Genomic DNA, 16917 nt, shown 5'->3' with positions numbered 1-16917 from the left:
AAGCAGCAAATGTCTATCCATGAATTATTCTAGAGTTATAATTCCAAAAGATTTGGATTTCTTGAAGATTGACCCGTTTCTCCTTCGGATCTGGCTTCGTCGATCTCCATTGAATTTTATTTATGTCTATGGTTTTCAGCAATCAGCGATGATGTTTAAATCATTTGCTACGTCTTCCAGTATTCTGGTTATGGGAGATAACAAATCTAGAATTCTCACAGAAAAGACCATGACGTGATTCTAACCCGAGCTTTATTTACCTTTTGCTCGACACTGATCTAACGACGTAAAGTTAGAATAAAGAATTCAGTTATCACACTGAATATACTTATCAGTTAAGTGTTAAATGTAAATCAAGAGACACAGATGTCCTGGTAAACATTTGAAAAAAATTAAGATAGTCCGAATGCTCCAAAGAGCGGACAGTTCAAAATCAATCTCCAGGAGAGGGTTTCCCTAGTGTGACTTCACTTTCGTGTGGTGTACGGTCGACCCCATCATCCCTTCTAGTCTCTACGTCCCAATGGAGTTTGGTCGGCATTACAGAGAAAAGTTGCACCCTTCCATTTTTTTTCTTAAACGATGCATTTAAAAGTTACACAAGCCTCATACTAAATAAGCATCTATAATGTGTGTGTGTGCCATTTGTTATGACGTCACAATATACAATCGTCACATGAACTATGCTGGTCGTCATTGTCAACGTTGTTAGCGACAAAAGAAGCTTCAGTTGAACGTGTGAAGGAGATTGTGAACTTTAATTGGAAATTTGAAACAGATTTTGAAAAGGTACGTAAAACATAATCTTATTCATTGCTACTCGTAGAGAATTCTTACCCTTAAGGTCCGAGTTTGTAGTCCAAAGGAGTATTGCCCGTTCATCTTTTAAAATGTTACCCTCTTACTCCTGGTTTACCGTCTCCGTGACTCTTCCCATCACTAGACAGTCACTCCGATGAACATCAGTGTTCTAGCGACTTGAAGGGCCGATTTGCATCCCCCTTATGGAGATGAGCTGTCTTTCAATATGTCCTTTTGTTGAACAGTTTTTGACAGACGGCTCGTGGGTGTAATTGTTCTGTATCTTGTCAGTGGCATAGATAGTATTCGCCATGTCATACCAGTTGTCTCTAGACTTGTCTACATGAAGGGGACAAGGGGTTTGACAAGGTGGATAGAATTTTGGATGAATATCGTATTAATATTTATGCTTCTATCGAATTCTCTAATAAAGATGTATGTTGATAGAGGGTATCACTCTTTGGAAAAAAAGTAACAAAAACAAAACAGAGAGGGGCCTTTATCGTGAGGAGATCGACAGTCCTTACACGGACTACCGTTTAAAGTCACGTCCGCCGGACTATGATTAGTGGTTAGTGGTTAGATCAGTCCAATACTGAATCCATTCCGAATCACACATCTGAGTTAGAGTACCTGGCCCCACTTGTATAAAACATCTCAACTTGAGATTTCCTCAAGTCGAGATTTTCCTCAGCTAATATCTCCTTGAAAATATCTTGTATAAAAATTCCTCAAGGAATTTCAGGACATCCTAGCCGATGACTTCCTCCTGTTCCTTGAGGAAATTTTATACAAGCCGTTTTTGAGGAGATATCAGCTGAGGAAAACCTCGACTTGAGGAAATCTCTAGTTGAGATGTTTTATACAAGTGGGGCCAGACCACTTAACTCAATGTCCATCGCTTTCTTGTAAACCATTTCAATCAGACTCGCACGGCTCGCGCGTCTTTCTGTGACGTCACAATAGGCAATCGTCACGTGATATTTCCTACTGTTATATAACAGCTGCAATAAGGGGAGCAACTTTTGTTGGAACAACTTTTATTTTCCAAACTGAAAGCCGCGATTTTAATTAGATACGTAAGGATACATTTTTATCTGATTCCACCTCACAGAATCCCGTGAAGTCTTTGTATACCATACATTAAGGTAGACTTGTGCCAAAGGTGGGATTCGAACGTTTGACTTCCTCGCATTAAAACACTGAAGCTCGCACAGTGTTACATTCACAGACTGTAGTTACAGATTGAGAATTGTAGGTACTCTGCAAAGCATTGTAATGGTCATTTTAGCGGACGGGGACTTATATCCTGTTTTCATACGCCATAACCAATGTCAGTACAGCCGAAGCAACTTATACTACTTTCGGAAATTCAATAAAACTTCATACAGTTGAACCTCGTCATCTCTAACTCGTATAACTCGAAGACCACGTTTAATTCGAAGCATTTCGTCAGTTGCTGCCCAACTTTACACCGGAACATGCGAACTTACTTAAATCGAATACTCGGCTATAACCAAGTTTTCCCGTTGTCCCATCGAGTTCGAGATAACGAGGTTCGATTGTATAAAGGTCTGTACATTAATACTGCAGAGGAATCCTAAAGGTTCCGAGGCCTATGTCAGGGTCGCTGTTGCTCTTTATAGAATATCATCAGGCAGTTTATTGATATATACATAACTCTGTAAAGATTTCATTTTCTGTGGAAGTTTGACCACCTCATATTCTGATTATATTTCTGAGGAATAGCTTGGTGTTTCCGGATTTCAAGGTCACCGTTATTATGTATCGAAACTTATATTTTTTTGTCGTCTGATGCTATTTTGAGAACTCAAATATCAGCATATTTGTTTCTAACTTCGTATGTTGGTTGTTATTGGTTATTCACCTGTATCGCCCATTGTAGGTACACAAACAAAAACAGTCTGCTTGTTAGGTAAATTGCAAAGTAGCATTCCACTGTTCCATTGTTGGAAGGTCGAGATTCGACCCCCAATAGAAGCAAACTATTCTTTCATTTTTACAGTTGAATGACGTTGTTTATGTTATGTGCGGGCTGATAGTCAGTCTGTTCGTCCGATTGAGCTATTGCTTACGCACAACGTCACCCGCATACGTCCATTAAAAACTCGGTTTTTCTATATGTATATGTGATATCAGATTTGCTTCATTCATAATTTCAGAACATGCTCATTGTTTGTATGTTTTTAAACAATCAAACTGACAACTGTTCCAACGACGAATTTGCACTTTTGCTTAAATAGCACTTTCATACAATAAAGTCAGTACTTTGATTATTTGTCAATAGGTATAATTATGATAATTTTGTAGAACATATAAGATTGTTGTCGTCACTCCTCGAGATATCGAGATTTAAAAACACGTACGTCAAAGCCAACACGAACAATTTGTTTCAGGATACACAATGGATGATGAACAACTGCGCCGTATAGCGCGGGATATGACAAATACAGCAATAGACAACGCAATGGACAAAATCCTTACAGATAAAATGGCCGGAGATCTTGACCAGAGTGTGGAAGATATTGTAGCACTGACGATTGAACGGTCAATTACTTCCCTCCGTGAGGGAAAAACTTCCCCAACAGACAATGTAATAAAGGGGTTGAATAGAAATTTAGATAAGGAAATTGACGAGATTGTCGAGTTGACCATCGGAAAGTCAGTGACCGCTATCCGCGAAGGTAAATGGTCACCGACTGACAAAAAGATGAAAGAACTGTTCGTTGCATCACAGGAAGTAGCTAATGTCAAAACAGGAAGTGACCTACTGCTGATTAACGACATGAAAACCAAACCAAGTTTGACAGGAAGCGGAAGTGGACACCGACCTGAAATTGCAATCTCTGATCTTGTCCAAGGTACTTCAAAGAACTTTTTCTGTTACGCCCATTACGATATAGCTTGTTTTGATATGTATTTATTTAAGACTTTTAGAATATTATACTACATTTAAAAAACGTACCAATAAGCGATTCCTACCGAAATAGTATTTTTGATGTATAGAAGGATACGTAGGTTGTCAAGAAAGGAATCATGATTCATCTAGTCTTACTCACCGAAGTCGTTTTTGTAGCTATCCTTAAGTAATACATATGTCTTTGAATATCGCATTTGAATTTTCGATATCTATTGTTAAAGGCAATTCGTCAACAGGAACCATGACTACACGTCAGTTGAGTGAGGCCTCCGGCAAAAAGAATGTATTGGGACGACTGTTCGACATACTTTTTAAGGTTAGCTCACCACTTTACCTCTGTTCGCAACCGATTTTCTTCGAATCATTATCCGGTTTGTTGTTTCAGCAGTTTTCGACTTAGCTGGAGACAATATATGCATTTTTATGTATTATGAACCACTTTTACAACCATAGCTACATTTGATTTTCAAAGAATAGAATCCTACTTTGTATCATTTTGAAATAATATTAGACTGAAATTTAAATCCCGAATATACATAAATGTATATATAAATCAACATAAAGCTTATATGTTACCGATGCAATAACTAACATCATTTGATTTCAAATTTGTTTTAGAGATACAAAAAAGAGGTCAAGGAATTCGACGTTTCTAAAGCTGGTGAGAAATGTTTTAATCCTACAACTATCTCTTAGTTTGGAACAATCTGTTAATTAATATGCGTTGTGACTTAAAAAAAAACACTACTTAAGCTTTTTCGACATTAAATCTGAGTGATGTTGTCGATAATCGTAAGACAAAATCAGAGCCCAGATTAAGATTTTAACGAGCTAACATTTTGAAAATATCTTTTTTCTATCGGTATATATACATCTTTGTATATTCTGTCAAGGCTTGTATAAACATGTGTTTCATGGGAATATAGGGAAAGTATGACAGGTTACCAGCTGGCTCTGAACTAGAACACTGACCAAGTAAAAAAAGAAATGCTATGAATGGCAGACATAAAGCCCCGACTGATTTTTTTAGATTTGACCGTTTAAATTCAAACATTATGAAATGACTTTCGTTATTAGTTGCCTATGTGTTGCATTTCTGCTATATATCCAATAGGTGGCAGCAGCAGTTTTAATGGCGTCTCAGTCGGTGGGCAGACGACGCGTTCATCCAAGTCCCACAATACAAAAGGATGGATCCGCAGGAATCTGTTGTGCTGCTTCGTCCGACAAACTGCCACGGTGGAACCATTTTGTGAATGAAAAACGCGAAAGCCATGTAAACTAAAAAAAACCCAAAACTTTCAACGTTTAAAAGTTATCACGGCTCAGGACCGGAGACTCAAAACATTTTCAAAGCCGAAAAATTCGTTTACCAGTGAAGTAAGAAGTATTTCGTTGAATAAAGTGCACATTCAGTTGTGAAAGTTTCATTAATTACCGACTTTAATCAGATATGTCGTGAAATAGTCATTCTACATACCTGCTTGTGTAAAGTAATCTTAATCTTCTGGTTACCAGTCTGTAACAGTCCTCACACAGGACTAAACACTTCTGGTAACCAGTCTGTAACAGTCTTCACACAGGACTAAACACTTCTGGTTACCAGTCTGTAACAGTCTTCACACAGGACTAAACACTCCTGGTAACCAGTCTGTAACAGTCCTCACACAGGACTAAACACTCCTGGTAACCAGTCTGTAACAGTCCTCACACAGGACTAAACCCTTCTGGTTACCAGTCTGTAACAGTCCTCACACAGGACTAAACCCTTCTGGTAACCAGTCTGTAACAGTCCTCACACAGGACTAAACCCTTCTGGTAACCAGTCTGTAACAGTCCTCACACAGGACTAAACCCTTCTGGTAACCAGTCTGTAACAGTCCTCACACAGGACTTAACCCTTCTGGTAACCAGTCTGTAACAGTCCTCACACAGGACTAAACCCTTCTGGTAACCAGTCTGTAACATTCCTCACACAGGACTAAACCCTTCTGGTAACCAGTCTGTAACAGTCCTCACACAGGACTAAACCCTTCTGGTAACCAGTCTGTAACAGTCCTCACACAGGACTAAACCCTTCTGGTAACCAGTCTGTAACAGTCCTCACACAGGACTAAACCCTTCTGGTAACCAGTCTGTAACAGTCCTCACACAGGACTAAACCCTTCTGGTAACCAGTCTGTAACAGTCCTCACACAGGACTAAACCCTTCTGGTAACCAGTCTGTAACAGTCCTCACACAGGACTCCTCACACAGGACCCCTTCTGGTAACCAGTCTGTAACAGTCCTCACAGGACTAAACAGGTAACCAGTCTGTAACAGTCCTCACACAGGAGTTAACCCTTCTGGTAACCAGTCTGTAACAGTCCTCACACAGGACTAAACCCTTCTGGTAACCAGTCTGTAACAGTCCATGACTAAACCCTTCTGGTAACCAGTCTGTAACAGTCCTCACACAGGACTAAACCCTTCTGGTAACCAGTCTGTAACAGTCCTCACACAGGACTAAACCCTTCTGGTAACCAGTCTGTAACAGTCCCCACACAGGACTAAACCCTCCTGGTAACCAGTCTGTAACAGTCCTCACGCAGGTCTAAACCCTTCTGGTAACCAGTCTGTAACAGTCCTCACACAGGACTAAACCCTTCTGGTAACCAGCCTGTAACAGTCCTCACGCAGGACTAAACCATTCTGGTTACCAGTCTGTAACAGTCCTCACACAGGACCAAACCCTTCTGGTAACCAGTCTGTTACAATCATCATACAGGAGTAAACCCTTCTGGTAACCAGTCTGTAACAGTCCTCACACAGGACTTAACCCTTCTGGTTACCAGCCTTTGACAATCCTCACACAGGACTAAACCCTTCTGGTAACCAGTCTGTAACAATCCTCACACAGGACTAAACCCCTCTGGTTACCAGCCTGTGACAGTCCTCTAACACGTGGTATGCGATTGAATTGTTTCCGTTTCAAGTGTACCGGCATTCCATAATTTCCTAAGTACAGTCTTTGTAATTTTCGCACTTTGTTGAAAAAGGGAAAAAACTTTTAAGGGAAACAGAATTGATTTTCACCTACTTGTCTAACAAGGAGTGTAGGAATATTCGCTACATAGCTAATGGTTATTTAATTAGAAATTGTATGAAGCAAAATCAGTTTAGGATGTTAATGCACCATTTACAATGCATTATGTATTTTGCTACTGACGTTGGGCATAACGTACATAATATTTATATTAGCATGCTACGGTGTCAACATGACTACATTACTGGCATTGTCTCGCTCAGTCTATCCGAGATAGCCGTTCACAACACCTGTGTGTCAAGATGATGACTGCAGCCATGACTCTCGTTGGTATACTGATAACCATTTTGGGTGAGTATTCAATGTTATAATACATATATATTAAATGACACATTTAGTTTATCACACACCAATATAATGGATCACAGCATATGTCTTAAGAAGGAATCCCCGAGACGGCTGCTTCAAACGAATGGGCGTTCATCGACAATCGATAAAAGACTAATTAGAAATACTGCAGAAGCGTCCAGCAACAGCGGAAAAACTATCCAAAAAGAGAACGTACACCAACAGAAAAACCTGTTTCAAACAAGAAGCTTTCGCCAACAGAGAAAAAGACTGTTCAACAAAAAAAGTGTTCACATCCCATAATTGTGGATTTACAATTATTTCTCGTTCAGAACACGATAATTATGAAATACGGGAAACTCCCTCAGATTATACAATTTTCACAAAAGAAATTTCGGTTGTTAACGATCAGAGTAATCTTTTCGATAGTTTGAATTTTGAAACTTTCAAGTCATCTGACTCCAAGGGTCAGGATGACTTGCAGCCATCGTATTTGGATCTTTTTAAAGTTTCATTTTCATCACTGATGTGAAGTTATTTTTCGAATAAGTCTGAAATACAATATGGCTGCGATGACCGCCATCTTGAGAAATATTTAAAAATTTCCCACTTCTGCAATTGCTTTGAAAATTGATGTTGTTGTTAAGGAATGGAAGTCAACAAAATGTAAGATTTCGTAATTAAGTTCAATATGGCAGTCAAGGCGGCCATTTTGTAACTTAATTACGAAATCACTTATCATAAACTTCTTCGCAAGTTCCACGGACGAAATTTAGGCCGATGCAAGGCCTCTTTTCCACTATATCATTGACTTGAAAATTAGTGGGGATATAGTATTGTTCTTTTTCGGTCACGTAAAAAAAAATCAACATCTTTTTTAAAAATATTTTATGACATCATTGCGCTCTCATGGTTTCCCTTAACAAAAATGTTATATATTTCTTCTCAAGTTCTATCAAGGGTCGAATCCAGCTCAAACCTGCCAAAAATTATCCGGAGATTGTCCTAACCAAGGGTTCTTCCCTTTTACTGCTGAAACGTTTTAATCATTTGATAGTTGTTCCTACTATTACTACGTTGTTACATGATATAGAAGCCCTTATAGCCAGGCTGCTAAGGTCCACGGGCCTCTTGGCATGGACCCGAAGAAGTAACGGAAGCTGGTTATAACTATAGAATGAACCATCAACCGTCTTAAAATATAAGGGGATCGGGACCATTTTGAAATTGTCGTTTCAGATGACAGATTTGTCAAATACTATACATCATGCAAACTTTCGATCACCATTCGTATTTAAGGAAACTACATTACAGTTTAGTCACGCAGTCGAATTGCATCATCCATATATTTTAATTGTCATGGTTGCATACGTTCAAGAGTAATACAAAATTAATTAAAGGTATATACACCTAACTTTCGTATTTAAATCTAGGAGATAAGAGAATTTGATATTCCCGCGTTTCGTTAGTATAGCGGGAATTATTTGTCTTTAGCGACATCGCATGCATATCGCTTCGCACGTTCCGCGTGCGCGAGAACGCGGGTATGCGGGTACGAACCCGGGTACGTGTTCTGTATGGTCACATTCTAGCTGCCATCTCAGCAGGGCGAACACAGTATTTTTTTTTTTTGTTTTACAAATTTATTATCGTTAATTCAAGTCAATTTCTTTTATCTCCGAAATAACGCAGGTCCAGCGTTACCCTTAGGCTCACCTGTATGGATGTAATTGTTTTCCTGCCTTTGGATACAGATTTCCGGGGGCTATCTCCGGTTTTTTCTGGGCGCCAGGTGCGAGCTGATGATGGGGATTAGCGTTTTAGTTTTACAAACTACATGTACATTCACAGATACCTATATACCATGAAGCGATATGTAACAGATTGTATAGTAAAATGTATGGTGGCATTAAACTCCTTCTAGAACTCTGGCACGCTAGTACGGCAAATTTATTTGCTCGTTCTGTTGTTTTTTCGGAAGTAGTGGAGCGAAGACTGCATGTATTGATATATGGAAATCCACTGACGCGCCGTCGAGCATGTAATGACATCTATTGACGCAGATTTTCACAGATTACAAGATGGGTGCTTAATGTACGGGAACCATGTAGGTGGGCGGTGGATGGATGATATCCATCTCATTCACTCTTCCTGATAGAAGGTGTTGTCCCACCAAGACCGTCAATGTTCATTGCAGTAAGTGCATTCTTAAGGTGTGACCTACTTTCTGCCAGGACACCTGTTTCTTGTTCCTCTATCTCTTTGTTTTCAATCCAAAATTTAAAGGATAATATAAAATATCGATCCTCGTGTAAAAGTCAACTGCAATTTATAGCCTCAAGACTGCGCCGATTTTATCACGTCATTGTTGAATGTCGACGGCTTTTGTTTCAAATCGTTGAGACACGACCCATGAAGATACTGGGAAGTTTTATAATTTATTTAGTTCCTAAAACTAACGGTACAGAGCATTACATTAACTGTGTCTATTATATACCTGAATTGTGTTCTCATCAAAGAACCAAGTATTGATTAAGTAAATGCTGACGTGCATAAACTACGATGCATCGCACCATTATTTTGGTAGAACGTCAAAGAAATTGTAGACATATTTAAAAATGCATCATCAATTACCCAACAACAGATAATAAAGAGATAGATGTAGTTATTTAACACATTTTTATTTTCTCTCTCTTTTTTTTTTGTGCGATGGAGTTATATTTTCAATCTTCCAATCTGTTGGAAAACACCACATCTGAGAGATTTTTTAGAGAGTGTGATTAGGGGTTACATAAAATATCAACATATTCTGTAAGTAATCGAGGATTCACAAGCTCAAGGCCAACGACTTTAGAACAGTCCAGATTTAGTGTAGATATATATCTATTTCCCCATAGGGCTCAACCTTTCTGGTTGACCACCTCCCACCCTTATCTTCCCGTGGAATGTCAGCCAAACTGTTTATACACAAAATTTCCCTTCACTTAAGGATGCTTCAACTAAATTTGGACAAAATCCTTTTATCTCTACCGAAGAAAAAATATTTCAAAGATTTTTACATTTTTTTCCCATTGGCCCAACCCGAGACAACCTTTAACACAGAATTGCTTTCACTTTACCCATAGATCTTTCTCGACTAGAGTTCAAGAAGGATTGTTTTAAGACAATTCCTCCTTTTGGGCACCTTTGCCCAGATTGGGGTCATACCTACCATTTTACACAGCTAAGTCTCCCTTCACCAAGGAATACAAAATATATATCGTAAAGTCATTTCCCTCATTCGACCCCGCTCTTAATTTCACTGACCCTCGAGGCATTTTTACCCATAGAAAAATACTATATATTACATATTCTCGCCATTCAGGTCCCAAATGGCAGAGGCACCATTTATTAAGAATCTGTTTGTCCTTCACTCCAAAATGCTTCCAAACGAATTTGGTGAAAAACCCATTATCCCAACAAAAGAGGGATTCTGAATATGTTCCTGTAATTTTCCTATTGAGCCGCTCCATGGCATAGTTTCGCAAGTCTATGGAAACCATTAACGATCTCCATACCCCAATTTATTAATTAAGAAATTAGAAAGAAATCATTCTGAAGATAAAAAAATGTCTTATTTTAATCCGCTTCAGATGTAGTGTACTTCTTTTTTAACGAATGGAGACAGAAAAAATGATATAGCATTGTATCAGTTAAGACATTCTGTTCGTACTTTGAACGCCTATTTATTTAATACCAGTTTAAACAATACAATGTAATCATGTCTATACCTGTGGTCGCCCTGTTCTCGCACCTTTCTTCATTGTTCTTTCCCCTTACTTTAGACAATTTCCTGTTACTTCTCTTTCTGACCCGAGCGATCATATTCCTCTAAAACATTCACACATTTCTAAATGGTTGCAATGAGCTAGATGCAGTTACGAATAATTCCATGCTTGAATTGATTCAGGGATTCATTTTTGATATCAGACAGTCAATATCCTGTCCATACATTGTTGTGTCAGGTTTTTGTCGACTTGTCTGTACGGATTCAGCAAAGGAGGGTGAATATGTATAGACAATTTGTCTTTCGGACTGATTCTTGCCCCAGTCATTGAGTGATATTTTTACTATTAGTGCATCGTGTTTTTATAACTGTATTCGTTCATACTGATGTGTATATTTGTCTATAATAGCTGGGAGGAGGTTTTTATAGGCTATGCATGTTACCCAATTCCTTTTTGTCAGTAAAATCATGACAATAAAATTTTCTGAAAAAGAAAAAAAAAGTTTTCCTGTAGAAGCTGTGACATTACCGCGAGACAAATTTAGGAACAGACTACAGAAGTAGTAGTTAGGTAACTAACCGGATGTCTCTAGCACAGTTATATATCATCGTTGATATTAAACTTATATAATTTCATAGTCAGTTAAGTTTTACAATTCGTTATAAGAAGAGGTCAAAGGACCTTAAAGGTCAGCCGAGTTAATGGTATTGTTATTCTTGTAACATACGTCATAGAAATAAACTTGTTTGTAACAATTTAAGATAATTTTAACTACATAGTACATGGTGCAAATGTAAACTGTGACTGAAATTAACTGCCATCCGTTCCAGAAATTATGCTCAGAAATTTATTTTTTTTACTATGAAAATTATGGTGAACTTCGTCTCTGGTCGAAAATGTGAGTTTATTGAAATAATAGTTTGGTAATGCAGCTTGATAAGTGAGCTTGATTGTCCATTTATTGTTCTAATAGACATAAAATGCACATCAAACCGAAAACGTCATGGTAGCGGGTGTGGAGTGTGATGTACTATTTTTCAGTCTCAGAATATCGTGCAGTCTGCTCAAAATAATCTCTTAACCAAAACATGTCGGTAAATATGTCTGCCACGAATAGAAACAGCAAACATTTTATCACCGAATATTACAAGAACATTTTACATACAAGAGATATCTAGGTTTCTGTACTCACCGTTGGATCCCGAAGCGCCTTCTACGGCCACATATGTTTACAATACCAAATTACACGCTCATCATACCAAAAACGTTTGGCCTCGTGATTAGAAATTTACAACCGATACAGCTACATCAAAAGGGAACGGAACGTCGTTGTCTACAGCATTTCAGAACAAACTCTCTGGTAAAGAAACGTAAAAAGACGACCTACTCAAGGCGCAGAAAATATTCAATGCATGCAACGTAGACATAGAAGAGGAAGATTTCCATCTAATACTCATTTAGGAGATATAGGAGGTATAGACCTCAGTAACGAAATTAAAAAAAAAAAAAAAGAAGATAAATCACCGGAGAAATTTTTCTCCAACGTACTCGGGTCTCCTTTGACAAGAATAGTAAAATTCTGGGAAAGAAAAGTATCAAAAACGAAGTAAGACGAAGGAAATTCAGGCGTTTGAACTATTGAGGAAAACGGACATTTCCATAAATCTTCAATAAAAATATTAACATTCGAAACACTGTCATAGCAACAAAAGATGACGCCAAGCATGCGTGTCGAGCTACACAAAAACACGTGGTCACTTCTTGAACGTTACTGTAACGTTTATCAAATCGATTACGTTTTAACTCAGTCTCTGTATAAACGTAATTTTATGATGAATGATTAAAGAATTATGCAATTTGTTCTGTACTGTATTCACTCATCACGATTTGTCTCCAATGAAGTAGTGCAAACCGCCGCTGAGAGCTGTTTGTTTTTGCACTGCGTCAATCCATTCTTAGTTACGTTTCAGATATTAGATCAAAATCTATTATCTCAATTAATCACCACGAATTCAAGTTAACAAGGAGAATGTAAGGATATGAATTGAAATCAAACTTATAATATTTATTAGGGCATTAATGTTAAGCAGTTATATCAAGCCCTTCATGCAATTCTGGTATAACTGATGGACGTTCAAAGCCCCATGAAGGTTAAAAAGAAACATATGTCTCTGAACTTGGAAAATCTCTTGAAGGCAAAGCACCTCGTACGGAGCACATAGTGCGATATATTCGCCTGTCATTTATATTGTATATATATGCCATAACAAAATTATTCACGTGTGTCTTTACGTTATTTGCACGATTTGTCAAGTTGGCATTTTATTCTGATTATTAATTGGTATAGTCGGTTTAACCACTTAGTGGAGTAGCCAATTCGTCATTGAACAGTTAGATATAGTTACATATGGAACAAGGTTTTGTATTTTTTAGATACAAGCAAGACCACGATAGCCCAGACCTATCCGTTTCTCCTACATGTTTTGTGCTGATAGAAATTAAATGTATTTTTTCGACTATTTCAGGTGGGCATTTAGCTCCACCAACGACCACCGGAAAAACGACTATCGGAACAATGACTACCGAAACAATGACTACCGGAACAACGACCACCGGAACAACGACTACCAGAACAACGACCGTCGGAACCATGACTCCCGGAACAACGACCATCGGAGCAACGACCACCGGAACAACGACTACCAGAACAACGACCGTCGGAACCATGACTCCCGGAACAACGACCATCGGAGCAACGACCACCGGAACAACGACCATCGGAGCAACGACCACCGGAACAATGACTACCGGAACAACGACCGTCGGAACCATGACTCCCGGAACAACGACCATCGGAGCAACGACCACCGGAACAACGACCACCGGAACAACGACTACCGGAACAACGACCGTCGGATCTGGTATACCGTTTCCTTTACCTATTACGGACATTGATTTGTAAATGATTTTTTTCTAATTTCGCTGATTTTTGCTGGTTGCGCGTTGTTCATAACTTAATGCATGTTAACATCACTATCGCGTTATTTATAACAGACAGAATGTTAACATCACTATCGCGTTATATATAACACACTGTATGTTAACATCACTATCGCGTTATTTATAACAGACAGTATGCTAACATCACTATCGCGTTATTTATAACAGACAGTATGTTAACATCACTATCGCGTTATATATAACACACTGTATGTTAAATTAACTATCACGTTATTTATAACAGACAGTATGTTAACATCACTATCGCGTTATATATAACACACTGTATGCTAAATTCACTATCACGTCATTTATAACAGACAGTATGTTAACATCACTATCGCGTTATATATAACACACTGTATGTTAACATCACTTCCGCGTTATTTATAACACACTGTATGTTAACATCACTATCGCGTTATTTATAACAGACAGTATGTTTACATCACTATCGCGTTATATATAACACACTGTATGTTAACATCACTATCGCGTTATTTATAACAGACAGTATGTTTACACCACTATCGCGTTATATATAACACACTGTATGTTAACATCACTATCGCTTTTTTATTACAGACTGTATGTTAACATCACTATTACGTTATTTATTACAGACAGTATGTTAACATCACTATCTCCGTTATGTATTACACACAGTATGTTAAAATTACTATCACGCAGAGAAATCAATTTTAATTACCATTGCTGCTTTACTTTAGGCTGGACTCTGGTCCTAAAGGCCAATGCATATTTTAACGCACAAAACCCTTATAGCCTTTGGACAGAAACAGGGGATGTTAACGAAGGAAATGCGATGGCCATGTCCATGCGATTTTTTCCGCTGAATTTCAAGTCGTCAATAGTGGATGAATGGGAAAACAGCAGCATCAAAGCAGTAAGTCATATAACCAGCTTAGTAAAGAAGGCATGAGCATGGAAATCGAACATGTCAGCTGTCAACATCTTGTGATGAAATGATGACAAGAGAAACAAATTGTTCGATATCAAATTAACTACGACACGTTAACACCATAGTTTCGAAAATCGGTAATGTTACTATCTAGAGATAGAAAATTCACAATAGGGAATGCGCTTATCATACAATTTAATGGAAAACTTCCGCCGTGGGTTACACTGTATGAAAAGATCAGTGTCTTTGATGTCTAGTTCTGTATACGATGGTTATGGTTAATTAAATTCTTATTATTTGAAGATAAGACATTATCAATATATTTTAAAGTGAAGTCAGTCATGGCAGCAGTTTGTTCCCATTGGTATAACTAGTCTAATTGATGATCTTACATCAGTGGCAACCAAATATATATCCTTCGTGAGGTGGTAGACACTACCAATGAATTTTTGTCCATTTTCGTTTCTTGTGTACCCTATTTCAATATATTTGAATAGTATGATAGTTCAAATTATACACTTGTACTTGAAGTATTTTCGAGCATGACGTTTTGAAATCATTCGATTAAAAAATCTAGGTCGCCTCTCCATCTGGTTTTGACTAATTTTAAATTTCCTCTGGCGCCTCCTAGGCTTCAGTAGTGTAGGCTCTCAGCTGACGAGCTTTACAAGGCAAAAACAGCCAAGTGTCCAATAGCTATATCCATACTTGGGACATATGTCCGTCCATTAAGCTTTTCCTAATAAAAAATGATTTTTGGTGAAATTTGGAACACGTATGACTTGGTATTGGTTTGAATAACTTAAATTCAATAACACTGTAGAATGGTTGGAGTTTTACCTCATTGTTTCTTTGTATAAGTATGTTTCCTGGTATTTCATCATTCTCAGCTCACCATTATGAGATGGTATGCTGTTCAAATCGCGTACGTCCGTGGTCCGTCGTCATTCCATCTGTCCATTGTCCGTCCGACATCATTCAATGATGGGCGCAAAGATCATTCAATGGTCGGCGCCAAGATCATTCAATGGTCGGCGCAAGATCATTCAATGATGGGCGCCAAGATCATTCATTGATGGGCGCTAAGATCATTCAATGGTCGGCGCCAAGACATTCAATGATGGGCGCCAAGATCATTCAATGATGGGCGCCAAGATCATTCAATGACGGGCGCCAAGATCATTCAATGATGGGCGCCAAGATCCATCAGTGATCTCTTGTCATTATCTTATTGTGATATATACTGAAAATGATGTTTATCCACAACATTTAACGTTAAGGTTAGAGTTTCCTTTATCATTGGGGAGCGGGAGAGAGCATACGTGGTTTTCAATGGATCTGATTCTAACAAGACAAACTGGTTCAACAAATCCAAGATTCTGTATTCATCGTGGCAAGACCTAAATGCAACATCGAGCGCAAACTATGGTTCTATTGATGGGTAGGTATTAACTAGCATGATTTTATATAATACCAATACTATAACGAAAACTAACCAGTAGTTAATTGGACAATAACCGAACGAAAGTGAACCTAATCAAGATGAATGTAATATATACGTCAGCGACCAGATGTTGCGGAATAGTAAGCGGTTTCATTGACGACACCTACTATGCCAATTTTGACTGCTACATATTCTTAGTAAATCACACGATGTCGTCCTGATTTTAGATTAATTTTTTCTTTAAAGACGTTTCAGACGTTGCTGTGCTTTCACAGAGAGTTCCAAATTGCATTGTATATTTTCCCCTGAAATTGGAGTTGCTCGCCCAATTATCTTTTTTATATTACGACCAGCCACATAACTATTATTGCGAAATCACATGTATCATGTAATTACAGTCTAATGACTATGATGCGTAACACTTCAGTTTATCTGAATGCCCAAGAAACTTTTATTTTGATGTTTACTTATGCTTTTGTTTTGTAAGGTCATCTGATCAAGTTTTGCTATTTTTCGTTATTTTTCTGAAATCAAATATGGCATGTTGAAAACACATTTTAAACTTCTGAATTCGATCGACGCCCAGTGAATCGAACATTGATAGAGATGTTCAGAAAGGAAACTAATAAAGATTTGTTATTTTTTTTGTCCACATATTATATCGTATTCTC

This window comes from Ylistrum balloti, unplaced genomic scaffold (assembly GCF_031769215.1).
Source record: "Ylistrum balloti isolate Yb309-2 unplaced genomic scaffold, AGI_CSIRO_Ybal_v1 Utg370018, whole genome shotgun sequence".
Taxonomy (NCBI): Eukaryota; Metazoa; Mollusca; class Bivalvia; order Pectinida; family Pectinidae; genus Ylistrum; species Ylistrum balloti.
This window is presented reverse-complemented; position numbering follows the sequence as displayed.